Source organism: Oryctolagus cuniculus, chromosome 4 (genome assembly GCF_964237555.1).
Source record: "Oryctolagus cuniculus chromosome 4, mOryCun1.1, whole genome shotgun sequence".
In the NCBI taxonomy this organism is placed as follows: domain Eukaryota; kingdom Metazoa; phylum Chordata; class Mammalia; order Lagomorpha; family Leporidae; genus Oryctolagus; species Oryctolagus cuniculus.
The window spans coordinates 63045919-63060299 of NC_091435.1; the positions used below are offsets into that span (position 1 = coordinate 63045919).

General features: G+C 43.7%; 1 long non-coding RNA gene across 1 annotated transcript in view; it reads left to right on the forward strand.

The window, feature by feature from the left end:
- Positions 1-8309: 8309 nt before the first annotated feature.
- The window catches only part of LOC138849272 (uncharacterized), a 51672-nt gene continuing 45600 nt past the window's right edge, over positions 8310-14381 (forward strand). The window contains exon 1 of the long non-coding RNA XR_011387862.1: positions 8310-8619. This is a non-coding gene — a long non-coding RNA (uncharacterized lncRNA). The remainder of the gene's footprint in view (positions 8620-14381) is intronic.

Genomic DNA, 14381 nt, shown 5'->3' on the forward strand with positions numbered 1-14381 from the left:
CCAGGTTATGGAACACGCAAAAGATACAAAGTTGTTTTATGCAAATTGCACCATAAGGCACATAATTTAATTTTAGAGCTGTGGCCACTTCCCCATTCGGTGTGGAACACAAGGCAGCCAGTGCAAGGGTGAGCAGTGAGCAGCGCGCGTCAGAGCCCGAGAGAAGCCTCCCCAGCCCACTCCCCGTCTCCATCTGCTTCTGTTACCTGCTGTGCTCGGAGTGCGTCAGCCACGCTAATTCTGCTAATTCAGTGTTGCTTGTGTCATTTGCCTTTCCTGTGTTCTAATCGCGACTGGCAGGTGGTGATAAGGCCCGAGGAGGCTAGCATTCTGTTTGAAGGCGTAAAAAGGACAAATCCAGCATCCCTGGTACAAAGTTTGTGGCTAGTCATGGGTGGCTCCGTGGTTTTAAAGATCTTGTCTTTAAAAAAGTCGTTTGAAAAGAGAACGGCAACACTGCGAATGGTGGCTACAAAAGCAGCAGAGGCAAACCTAAAGCATTGCAATGTATATGCAATGTGATTTTCTCAAGACCTTTGAAAAGCAGATGATTGCATAAATTGGTAGAGGCCTACGTTCCCTAGGGAAAATGCGTTTCTCTGGATGGTGAAATTTCAAATTCTGCTTCTTTGTTGGCTTTTTTTCCAATACAGCTCCCAAAGTTATGTTAGTTGAGTAACAAAGCAGGATGATGAAGGGGACAAGGATGAAAGAAAGAGCGTGGTCGTAGTCACTTGTTGTGTTTGTGGGCAGTTTCTATTCAGAAACACGCAGAAAGAGGGAGTTTCAAAGCATCTACATCAGAATCTGTTGGGAAGCACAGGCTGAAACTGTTTCCCGGCACAGGAGATAAAACAGAGACCACGGAGAGAGAGATAATGGCCAAAGGCGTCAGACCACTGCTGGCTCCCACCAGTCCCAGACATTTCCTTCAGTTACCTTAGAAGGTGGTGCCCAGGTGACCCTCCACGCCATGAGAGTTTCAGCTGGATTCTCACATGTTTCCACGATGGTACAATAACCATCTCTCTCTCTCTCTTTAATCTTGAAAACTGTATTTACTTGACAGGCTGAGTTACAGAGAAAGAGAGAGAGAGAGCGAAAGAAAGAACTGTCATCCACTGGTTCTCTCTCCAAATGGCCTGGCCACAGACCTGGCCAAAACCAGGAGCCTGGGACTCCATCTGTACCTCCCATACAGGTGGCAGGCATCCAAATACCTAGATCATCTTCTGCTACTTTCACAGGCACATTAGCAGGAAACTGAATTGGAAGCGGAGCACCTTAACCTGAAGAGCTACAATGCCAACCCCAAGGACAAAATGATCTTTTGACCTCATAGCAGAGCAAGGCCTGCTGTCCTAGTCCTGGAACTAACTTGACTAAGGCAGACTCTCTAAACAGCTCCTCTCTCCCACCAACAACACTGGCCTGGGAAATCAGTCCAGCTGGTGATTACTCCAATGTGAATAACTCTATTTTTCTATGTGAAATAGTTCCAACTGTATCTGGCTGATCAAACTAATGTGAACCTGCTGTTTGTAGGCCCTTGTGCAAAAAAAACCACTATTTTTGTTTGCTTTATTAAGCCAGGTAGTACTTCATGAACTTGAAATAAAAACAATTATTTCCTAATTATATTAAATGATGCTATTTTAAAAGTGACATATATTTTAGAACCACGTTTGGCTCAATGCAGCCTTTATAAATTCTGTAAATCAAAGTTAACAAATATTTAGACTTTTCAGTGCATAAAAACAGAAGGTTGATGGCACAGAGAACAGGGACATTATTTCAATTTCATGCATTTTAATGAAAGAAATGGTTCAGTTGTTGTCCTCCCTTTCTTCAAAGCAATGATTTTCAGGCTTGGATTTTCAACACCTCGTGGGCTTGCCAATTATCCCAAGGGAGGCCACAGACTTGCCATTGTTTTGTGTTCTGCTCATCACATTTGTTGATTTAATAGGTCCACCTGGATGTTTTTCAAAGGCAGTAATTGAAAATGCAGCCTGACATGTTAGCAGGGGTGGCCGGGCAGGAAAGCAGGAGTGGAGCCAAGGAGGTGGCTGCTTATTCATCAGCTACCAAAGCAGATGCCTCCGGAGCTGGTGTTGGAGCAGGAAACAGGTGCGAGTGTCCTGCCCAGAACTTAGTGGCCTCAGAGGTAGGTTGAGAGGTAGGGGAGCCATGTGTGTGTGTGTGTGTGTGTGTGTGTTTTTCTGAATGGTCTGTTTCAAGCTCAGCTCATACAGTTCTATTTCCACACATCCATTATTATTGTTGGTAGCAGTCACAGGACTTAAAATATTAACTTTTATAAAATATTAACTGCTGTTTCCAACTCTGGCAGTATTTCCGCTTCTGCCTCCGTCCCTTCAGGCACTGAGACAGCTCTGTGCTCCTTATCTCGAGGGAGGATGTGACTGCAGAGAGCGGGAGAGAGAGCTGGAGCGAGTGACGAGTGACGGAGCCGGAGCCCTCAGGGGAATAATGAGGGCTTCGAGGAAACACACCATATTTGGGAAGGAGGATATTCTAAGAGATTCTAAGAGGAGTGATGCGCCTCTAGAGACGGGAAGGGATTGCCCCGATTGGGTGAGCAGGGCGAAAGACACGCTTCTTTCCTCGGTAACAAGCTAACCTTAGAGACCCTCTTTAGAGCCAAAAGACAGGTAAGAAGAGCAGCTGAAGAGCTCTTCCCGGGAGGCCCCAGGGAGGGACTTCTGAGTGCGGTTAGGAGGAAGGACCTCAGATAGCCTCACAGGAGCCCCCACCTCTTCCAGGAGGCACAGACTCTGCAGGGGGAGGCGTGTGGCCTCGAGGGAACAGTGGGATAGAAAGAAAGGCTATGTCACTGGCCCCCTGTGTGGGTCAGCAACCGGGGGGGCGAGTGGACACCAGTGTGGAGAGATGACTTTGGCAACCTGGCCCCCACTGCTATCTTAGCCACATGTGGGGAACCTACGGACCCCCAACACTCTGCAGAAAGAGAGCCCAGGAGGGACTGAGATGGGACTTCCAGACTTGAAACAGACATTAATTTTAGTGGTAGAAAATAAACAATGGGTTTTGTATATGAATTGTGAACAAGACTCATTGTCATCTGTAGGATCACTTACCCTTACACTATTGTACACATACATATGTTAAAATGATTAGACCCGGGGCTGGCACTGTGGTGCAGTGGGTTAAAGCCCTGGCCTGAAGCACTTGCATGCCACATAGGTGCCAGTTCTAGTCCTGGCTGCTCCTCATCCAATCCAGCTCTCTGCCATGGCCTGGAAAAGCAGTAGAAGATGGCCCAGTCCTTGGGCCCCTGTACCTAGGTGGGAGACCTGGAAGAAGCTCCCGGCTCCTGGCTTCGGATCGGTACAGCTTTGGCCATTGCGGCCATCTGGGGAGTGAACCAGCGAATGGAAGACCTCCTCTCTCTGTCTCTACCCCTCTCTGTAACTCTGTATTTCAAATAAATAAAATAAATCTTTTTTAAAAAAGAATGATTAAACCTGTAGATGTAGATTTTACCATTTCAAAGCATTCCCATGAGCTTTAAAACAACAACAAACCACCTTGGCAAAGTCTGTGAGGTAAGCAGGCAGAGTATTATGCTCTTAGCAGAAATGAGGACGCTGGAAGCAGGGTAAAGCTAAGGAACACGCTCACCATCACCAGAGGATGCTCACGTCCACTTTTGCTAGACCAGTGCCTCTCAACCAGTCTCAATACTCCCCCCGTGACATTGTTCCTCCTCCACCAACCACTCTTGCACTCCTTACTTATGGTGAAAATAACACAGTTTGCATCTTCTTTCATGTTTTTGTTTCCAATCATTGAAAATGAATTAAATTGTGCATTTAAAAGAAAATTTAGGCCAGCGCTGCGGCTCACTAGGCTAATCCTCGGCCTGTGGCACCGGCACCCTGGGTTCTAGTGCCAGTTGGGGCGCCAGATTTTGTCCCGGTTGCCCCTCTTCCAGGCCAGCTCTCTGCTGTGGCCCCAGGAAGGCAGTGGAGGATGGTCCAAGTCCTTGGGCCCTGCACCCCATGGGAGACCAGGATAAGCACCTGGCTCCTGGCTTCAGAGCAGCGTGCCAGCTATAGCGGCCATTTGGGGGTGAACTAATGCAAGGAAGACCTTTCTCTCTGTCTCTCTTTCTCTTCTGTCTAACTCTGCCTGTCAAAAAAAAAAAAAAAAAGAAAAAGAAAATTTAAACAGCAAAACAAATAACTGCTTCATTTTCAAAGTCTGTCCCACCTACCCCCCACTGTTTTTTTAAATATCATTAGGATGCTTTTCTGTCTTTTTTTTTTTTCTAAAGATTTTATTTATTTATTTGAGAAGTAGAGTTACAGAGAGAGGGAAAGACGAGGTGAGAGGTCTTCCGTCTACTGGTTCACTCCCCAAATGGCTGCAACAGCCAGAGCTGGGCCAATCCGAAGCCAGGAGCTTCTTCAGGGTCTCCCACATGGGTGCAGGGGACCAAGCACTGGGACCATCTTCCACTGCTTTCCTAGGCCATTAGCAGAGAGCTGGATCAGAACAGGGGCAGCCAGGACACAAACCAGTGCCCATATGGGATGCTGATGCCGCAGGTAGAGGCTTAGCTTAGTGCACCACAGCTTAGTACACCAGCCGCCCCCTCTTTTTATTTATTTTATTTGAAAGGCAGAGTTACAGAGAGAGAGAGAGAGAGAGAGAGAGAGAGAGGGATCTTCCATTTGCTGGTTCACTCCTAAAATGGCGGCAACAGTTGCAGTTGGGCCAAGTGGAAGCCAAAAGCAAGGAACTTCTTCCAGGTCTCCCGCATGGGTGCAGAGGCCCCAGCACTTGGTCCATCTTCTGCTGCTTTCCCAGGCACATTAGCAAGGAGCTGGATAGGAAGTGGAACAGCCCAGCTGGCGCCCATATGGGGAGCTAGCCCCGCAGGCGGCAGCTTAACCCACTCTGCCACAGCGTTGGCCTCACAATAGGATGCTTTTCAAGGGCAAAGGCTACCTCTTTGTCATCCTTTACTGTATTTTGCATGGAGTCAAATCAGAGTAGTCCTCTGATTGGTTCATCCATTATGTTGTTAAGGCAACCTAGCTGTAAAGGGTACAGCAAGGAAGACTTCCTGGGGCCACCTGCTACAGTCTCCTTCTATCTGTAGTGAGAAATGGAGTCGTTGGTCAAGGTCACACAACCATGTGGGGCAAGTTGAATAGTAATAAAACCTGGTATCCTATTTCCTGTCCAATATTCTCCCGTATACACGAGAGTGCCAGTTAGCTCAAGTGAGAATAGGTTCAAACTTTGAAGAATTTAATACTGTCCACCAAACTTCATTTATAAAATACAGCCCTTGAACCAAAACAATTTCTTGGCTCCCTCCTATATTGCTTTATTTACTTGAGATGCCTTTAAAATTTTTCCACAGAAAAAAAGTAGTCTCAATAAATTTCTCAAATTGAAAATGTCAAATTCCTATTTGTTATATGATGATGTCAGTGACTACAAAACGTGAATTTCTGGTTGAGGATATAAACTCTACCAAGATTTGGATTCCAATATCTGTAAAGATAGGAGTGATAACTAGGAAGTTGCTTTGCGTGAGTTGTTTTGGAATTGTTGTGACTGTCATTGTTCATAGCAAGTCTGTGTATGTGCATGTCTGAAAGAGAGATTGCAGTTGCTGATATTTGTACTCATATTTGTCACTGTCACCAAACTCTAAAGCAGATATTGCCTAAGGGATTCATTCTCAAATGCAAGAGATTGTGGCTAACAACAGGAAGGACAAAGTACCCGTATTTGCTGAGTATCAACTAAGCCAGGGCCCTTGCTCAGAAGATGGGGTATTTCCCTTTGCAGAAAATTCACTGGCCTGCAGTCACTTTAACGCACTGTGACTTATATTGATATATCCACAGAGAGTCCTCCCAGGGACTCCTTGAGTATTGCAGATATTGTTCTAGGCGCTGGGGATGTAGCTGGGAAGAGAAAAATTCTGTGTTCTGGAGTTTACATTCCAGAGGGGAAAGGAAATATAACAAAACATAAGCAAAATAAATGAACAAGCTAAGTACCCTCTTTTTGCTCTGTGTTAAACATTTCACTGCACTATATCATTTACTTATCAGAACGACTCACATGAATACTACTATTCATTTCCTATTGCAAGTGAGTAAAATAAAGGGCTGAAAGGGTAACTCTGCTTAAGATCTCAAAGCCCATGGGTGACAGAGATGAAATACTAACCCAGAGTTCATGCTCTGAACCACTATACAATTGCCATAGACTGAATGTTTCTGTCCCCTGCCCGAGTTCAGGTTGAAGGCTGATCCCCAGTGTAACGGTACTGGGAGGAGGGAACTTTGGAGGTGATAAAGTCATGAGCTTAGAGACCTCCTGAATGGAGTTAACGCCCCAGAGTGTTCTCTCTTTTCTGCCATTGGAGGACACAGCAAAACAACGGCCATCAATGAACCAAAAAGAGCACCCGTAATTACCAGTTACTGAATCTGTCAGTGCCTTGATCTGGTCTTCTTAGCCTCTAGAACTGTGGAGAAGGAACTTTATAAGCTTAAAAAATAAATAAAAGAAATTTCATAAGCTACCCAGTCTATTCAAATAACAAAACTTCCTAAATGTTGAGACTGGTGGAGAACATAGAAAATGGAGAGCTCATGGGTAACAAGTGGCATCAGTTAGGTAAGAAAATTCTCAGACTGTACATATCGAAAGGGCAACTCATATAAAAGCTTTCTGGAGATGTTGAGGCCTAATATGAGTCTTAAAAAATAAATGAGAATTAATCAGGGAAAAGGAGGTGGAAGAATATTGTAAGCCAAGAGTGTAATTTTAATTTTACTCACTGAGTTTATAGTGTTATCAGGGAGCCAAGAGGCACGAGGCCAGAAAGAAACGAAGGGCTAGGGAGCAGCCTAGGGAGTAGCGCCATGGTTCTTGGACTTCTCTAGGGGAAATGGGGAGCTAGCGACTGATATTAAGAAAGAGAGTGCTATGTTCCCATTTGCATTTTAAATAGCCCCCTTTTGGCTCCCTGTCCCCTAGGAGTTGGTAAGAGTTGAGTTCTTTTCTCTTGAACCTTCCCAAACCCCAGCTCCCCAGAACAATCTGGACCAACTCTGCAATACTCACCCCTGGCTTCCTGCTGCCAGTGCAACAAGCTACTACTGATATGAGGAAACAGATTTGATCCTGTTGAATGAAGAAAAGTGGAAAATTAGAATGCAAGCTGGCTAGAAGATATGGTGATCAGAAAATGTTCTTGATCTTGGATCTGCTCTTTTTTTGTTTTTAATATTTATTTGTTTATTTGAAAGGCAGAGTTACAGAGAGGCAAAGGCAGAGAGAGAGAGAGAGAGAGAGAGAGAGAGAGAGACTTTCATACACTGGTTCACTCCCCAAATGGCTACAACAGCCAGAGCTCTGCCGATCTGAAGCCAGGAGCCTGAAGCTTCTTCCAGGTCTCCCATGGTGGGGTGCAGGGGCCCAAGGACTTGGGCCATCCTCCACCACTTTCCCAGGCCCTAGCAGAAAGCAGGATCTGAAAAGGAGCAGCCAGGAGTTAACTGGTGCCCATATGGGATGTCAGCACTGCAGGCAGCAGCCTTACCTGCCATGCCACAGCGCCGGCCCTGGATGTGTTCTTTTGATTATCCTTCCTTTACCATATCTAATACAAACTTTTATGTCAACAAAACTGGGCCAATCTCATATGAGCCAACCAGTGTACTTCAGCTCATCATCAATCCTATAGTCTCAAGGATTAGCATAGCAGGGACGGTAAAAACTATTCGGTCGGAACATGGACCAATATCTAAGATATGTTTTTAGCTTCTCTCTAGTTAAGAAAAAAAAATCTGTGCTGTGGAAAAATCAGCCTCTGAAGTCTGGCAATTGGATTCAAATTCTTCCCATGAAGGCACAAACTGAGTGGTAGCATACTGAGTCTTTTTAGATAAGTGGGAGTGGTAAGACTATACATACTTCTTGCTTTTTATGCATTAAAAACCTGGAAAGATACACAGAACTCAGTAAGTGTTATGGGGACTGGGAGAGTGAGAACAGAGTATATAGGAGAAGAAAATTATTCATCTTCATGAGTAAAGACATTTTTAATTTTTGAGTCAAAGGGTTAAATTGTTCATTCAAAAGATGCCTCATGCCTAAAATGAGTACCAGCATGACCCCTAGTTAAGTTGTTGTGAGAACCAAGGTAAACCATGCGAAACAATGGGCACTTGAATCATAGGGAAGAAACAGATGTGTTCTTTGCCCTCAAGGAGGTCATGGAGCTCTGCGTGTGGGGTTTAACAAAGATGGTAAACCTAGGAATGCAATTCCTCCTGGGCACAGTGCAGAAGGCACGAGATGGTACCAGAAGGTTACTGCCTTAACAACCAGGAATCTGCTACTGAAAACACAGCATGAAAAGTGACACTTTTCCAGAATGATAGTCAGTAGCCACTCATTTTTCACCTCCCACAAATGCATTTCTTTCTTTTTTTCATTTTTTTTGTTTTATTTATTTAGTTTTTTGAGCTAACTAGATTGTTTTTATTGTTTCTTTGGGATTTTCTACCTAGACAGTTATGTCACCCGTGAACTAAGGTAGGTTTGCTCTTCTCTCCCACATGTAGACTTTCATTTCCTTTTCTTGTCACACTGCATTGCTGGGAAGTCCAGCTCAGCTGATGCTTGCTTTGTTTCTGATCTTGTGGAGACAGCAGCTAGTTTCTCACAGAAATGTATGCTTTTAGCTAAAGGACTTTTATAGATGGTCTTTATGTACAAATAGATTTCTGAGCTGCAGAGGCACCTCATTGGGTCCAAATGGGAAAAATTTGGACATTTGAATTGAAAAATATCTGCTCAACAGGTGTAAAAGGACATGATATAGTTTCCTTCAAAGCCCAGACATTTTGGTTTGGATGAAAATCTATTTGAGAAATATATAGATGAATGAAAAATGCCAATGTCAGATAAATGGGATTGTAGTAACTTAAAGCAATCCTGGTGCAACTATTAGCAAAAAACAAACAAAAACTTTAATGGTCTCAGTGATTCATCAATTTGAGCCCGAATTAAAATTTGCCTCTAGTTTTGATTTAATAATTATTTATGGAAGGACCCTATTCACCTAACACTGTTTTAGATGCTGAATGGACTTAGAGTTACTGTATATGATTTAGTCTCGATAAAAACATACAGAGCGGTATATGAGTCTTCACGATACATAATAAAGCAGCAGGACAGAAAGAGGTTTGTTTTGGATGGGGCTGGGTTGGAGAGGTGGAGCCCAGATGAACTTGAAAGGATCAGGCTCCTACTGTGAAGAGTTAGGCCAGCAATTAGGTCAGGTCCCTGTTGGAATGAAAACAAGCACAGTCCCTTCGAGAGTGGACAAAGTGCTTGCCTCCTCCCAGAGGCTGACTGGCTGATTATAGCAACATTTCGGTTTTTTGTTCTGTCATAAGAATAGGCTAGGCAAGTTACCAATCCCCACCCTTCTGGTGGTTGGTTTTGTCCTTGCCTCTGATCAGTTGTTATTCCAGCCTCCTGGTTGGTTGTTATTCCAGTCCTCTGATTGGTTGTTAGCTGTTATTCCACTTCTCTCCTGATTGACTGCATGTAGGCAGCCATTGTTGTGTATGAAAGTCCCAGCACTAGCAAAGTTTGCCAGGTAACTCCTCCTCTGGAGATCCCTTTCCTGACTGCTGTGGCAGGAGGTTTCTCACTTTCAATACTCTTGCTTTGCTCACTCTCTCTGTTCGTATGGAAATCCTTATTTACGTGAGGCAAGAACTGAGACGGCCTTCATTGTTCCATACGCTACAATGTGAGATGACACCAAAATGAATGATTTTCAATAATTCATGTCAGTTCTATTTCATCACAGCTGGATAGACTCAAATGTTAATTGTACTTTGCAATGGAAAAATTAAACACTGACTATAACACTAAGTAAACATGAGGATGACTAAATGTTTCTGCTAACCATTTGCTCCTTGTTAGGTCACTTTTCTATAATGAAGCGTTATGAGAAAACTGAAGGCAGGAACTGGCTTCTGAAAACAGCAAAACAAACTCTCTCAGGTGTGAAAATGAAAGCTTCTACTTTTAGCTTTGGAATTATGGTAGCTCCAGACACAACAGAACAGGCAGGCACTTCCTGGGGTGTTGACAGAAGCTTATCACGAGCCCTCTTGGAAAGGGCTTAAAAATCCAGTTAAAAAGTATCTTGTCTGGGGGCAAATTGGTTTGAACATTCACCGCTACGTAGATTATAAATTTGGTACCTGTTCTTAAACAATCAGCACCTTTTCTGACCCAGTGGTATATATGTGCATTCAAATTGTTATTTAATTTAAAAAAAAAAAAAAACAAATATCCATTGATAAAGCTGTCACCCAGTATCCCCAAACCACAAGTGGCAAGATGGGGGAAACTTGTTCCCTCCCTTCTCTCTGGATTTGCCCTGCTTTCTCTCCCCATAGAGAGAGAGCCTCAGTGGGACCGACCATGAAGGAAATGAGAAACGCAAAGCAGAGATAGCAAGGCCATAGTCATCTTTTGTAAACTGCATTTCTCCCTCCGTTGGACAAGGGTTTCTCTGCAAGCCTGGAAGCCAAGGGCAGTTCCTTTGAATTAGGCCAGTGGCCATCCTCGGGACTCCGATAAAATTAATGAAATGACTAATTAGATGCAGAATATTATGTTATTGTTACAGTCCACCAAGGAGGAAAAACGTGACAGTGTCTGCTTAAGAAGCTTATGGCCTAAAGGAAATACAAACAGACCTCAATTTCCTTTTTTCTCACTTGAGTGAATATATCTTACACTGTTCTGTCAAATCAGAAAGGCTCTGTTAGGGAGAATAAGCTCCTTTTAATATGTATTCAGAAAGAAACCTGAAGAGCTAGAGCAGTGAGCACAACAGTCGTCTTTTCCAAGAGCTTAGTAAGGTCTTTACAGGAAACAGCCTTGGCATCAAGATTGCCGATTCTCTCATTCCCAGTCCTGAGTCCAAAGCCTGTACCATCCACCTAAATCACCGCCGAACAGAATCTTCGAAAGACAGAAAATTAGTGGTTGCAAACCTTCTTAAAAAGATGTTTTATTTTACTTCCCTAAATTACTATTATTTTCACTGCAAAATCATGGTTCTTTATATCTACTGACTTAATGCTGTAATGCATTGTGTACCTGAAGGGAGAGCCTCCTGGTACCTGAAGAGCAGTATCTGATGGACAGAAATGTAAACTTCAGTGCTTTTCTCCAAGAACAACCCTGTAATTTCAGTAAGAATTGAGCTACATGGTGCTTTTATGCACCCGGAGTGAAGGGCTGCTGATTGTAAAGGAAAGAATTAAAACATTTCTGAGAATAAACACTGATGATATCTATAAGGATGGTTTTCCCTAAGTCGTTTTCAAGGAAAAATTTGGAGGCATTTGTTTAAGAGTTCTGTTCAGTGGTTCTCTGTGGGTTCCTGCCTTTCCCCCTACTATGACAGTTTCCTGAAGATAAAGGTCAATAGCATATAACCTATTTAGGGATCTGATCTGAATTTGTGCACATGAAAGAAAGGATGCATTCCTGAAAGGCAAATCCTCACAGATCCTTCGATCAGGCAATTTTAAGACTAATAAGTCCATGTGACCTTCCAGAAAGTGAAGGCACTCTCAGACCAGTGGACCCTCAAGATCAACTTTAAGGCCTTGCATTTTTCTTCTTCTTTTTATAGACCCTTTGGAACTGGTCCCCGCCCACCTGGTACCTGACTGGGAGTTGTCCTATTTGGTCCTGGGACTTTGCCTTTTTGTCTTTGATCCCTGATCTACCCTTCCTCCAGCTGCCTTTTCCCCCCTAAGTTCTCTTGATTGAGTGAGGTCAGCCCTTACTGTTGCTTTTGTGTCTCAACTATGCACTTTCTTCGTCCTCAATTTTGTACTCTGAAAGCCTTCATTTTTTTTTTTTTTACTCTAAGAACCCTCAATTTCAAAGTTCTTGGGGAAGAAATGCACTATTGCTGGGGTAGGGAGCCTGCTATCATCACTAAGGCATCTCTCAGAGGCCTGCTGCTGATGTGGGGGTGAGTTGAGGCTGTTCCCTCTGGGCTCCTCACAGTAGCACTTGTCAGGAAACTGGGTGCTCCAGTTAGTATTAACCTGTTGTGCTCTAGAATAGAGAGAAAGCAGAAGGCAGAGTGATAGGTACCCTGGGAAAAGTACTTTGAAAAATTACTTGAAAAGATTTGAGTTCAGTGTCAAAGTTTGTGAAACAAATTGCTTGATTATCATAAAGGGTGAATGCAACAAAAATGATGTGGGACCAAACATCTGGCTATTCAACATGTCATGGGATTAATGAGATTTAAAGGCCTGGTTGATCGAAAAATAGCCTCCCTCCCCACAGTGGCCCATTGTTGTGTCTTAAATTTCCTATTTTCATAAAGCATCTCTTAAAATGCTACCATTTTTTCTGGAGGTACACATATAAATTAATCACTGACAGTGTAGTAGAGGCAGTAAGTGATTCTGTGTCCAAGAGAATAGGCTCTGAGAAATAAAACATGAAGGAAAAAAGTGCAAACACTGAGTGAGCTGAGAATGGCTCAGAGCTGTCCTTTCAAAACATTGGACATTAGCCCCATATAGCTGCTTAACTTCATTACAATTAAATAATTGAGTTGCTCAGTCACATAGAAGAGTTCAGTCTGTACATATGGCTACTGGCTGCCATACTGCCCAGTGCAGATTTTTTTTTTTTTTTTTGACAGGCAGAGTAGACAGTAGGAGAGAGAGACAGAGAGAAAGGTCTTCCTTTTTTCCGTTGGTTCACCAACAGAACCAACACACCGCACTGATCCGAAGCCAGGAGCCAGGTGCTTCTCCCGGTCTCCCACACAGTGGAGGGCCCAAGCACTTGGGTCATCCTCTACTGCACTCCTGGGCCACAGCAGAGAGCAGGACTGGAAGAGGAGCAACCGGGACAGAATCCGGCGCCCCAACCAGGACTAGAACCCGGTGTGCCGGCGCCGCAGGCGGAGGATTAGCCTACTGAGCCGCAGTGCCGGCCACCAGTGCAGATTTAAAACATTTATTTTATTATGGAAAGTTTCATTGTGCAGTCTGGTCTAGGATATAGAGGATTTATTGGAGACAGCATGGCTAACTGGACTATTGCTGTTTTGTGCACAAATTCAAGAGAAAAACAAAGAAAGTACTAGAAAGCGGTAAAGGAGGAGAAGAGACCAATAGAGAAAGGATCCTATCAAGTAGGGTAGGGGGACAAAGGCAAGCGTTGCGTATTTCACCATTTTACTTAGTCTTCCTTTTATGTGTTCTTTTTGGTAAAGGCAGAATTTTTTTTTTTTTTTTTTTTTTTTTTTTTTTTTTTGACAGGCAGAGTGGACAGTGAGAGAGAGAGACAGAGAGAAAGGTCTTCCTTTTTTCCGTCCCCGACCGGGACTAGAACCCGGTGTGCCGGCGCCACAAGGCGGAGGATTAGCCTAGTGAGCCGCGGTGCCGGCCAGTAAAGGCAGAATTTGCTATCAAATCATACCTGAGTTCCATCTTGGGGTCTGCAAACAGTAGCTGGCAGCTGTGTGAATTCTTAATATTTCTTCATCTGTAAAATAAAATTGTGACTTCAGCTCTGCACTATTGTCATGATGATAAAAGGTAATATGAGGGGGCTTTAAAGAGTTCATGGAGGGAGTAGGTGTTTAACCTAGCAGTTAAGACGAAGGCATCCCACATCAGAGTGCTTGTGTTACAGGAGTTGCAGTTGGTTCTTGTCTAATGGTAACTAAGAATGATGACGTGGACAACTAGGGTGGGTGAGCAAAAGCAAAAGTACATTTTATTAAAGAACAAAAACTCTTGCTACCCAAGAGGGTACTCAAGGGAGAGTTCCAGAAACGGCTGGGCATGAGAGTTTGTATAGGGAGTGCATATCAACTGATTAATTATTTTGCATAGTTTTGATATGTCAGGGATCAGTTTTGTTTTCCTGTGTCTCTTGGGAACCAGTCATGGTTGCTAACCAAGAAGAAATGCTACCTTGCAGAGCAATTGAAAAATGTGGCAGTTGAGAAATGTTGCTGACCTGATCAGGTAAGAAAGGTTAGGTTGACCTAATGAGCTCTTAGCACTCGAGACATGCTGCTTGGTGGTGTGGTACTATCTGGCTTCAGAACCTAGTTTCTCACATGTGACCCATTATGTGCTCTATTCCTCTGCTTGTTACTTCTCGGACTGTCTCCTTACACTTGACTTTGATTCTAGGCTCCAGCTGCTGACTCCAGTTTCTTGCCAGTTCATTCCCTAGTAGGCAATGGTGATTAATGCAAATGATTGGATTCTTGT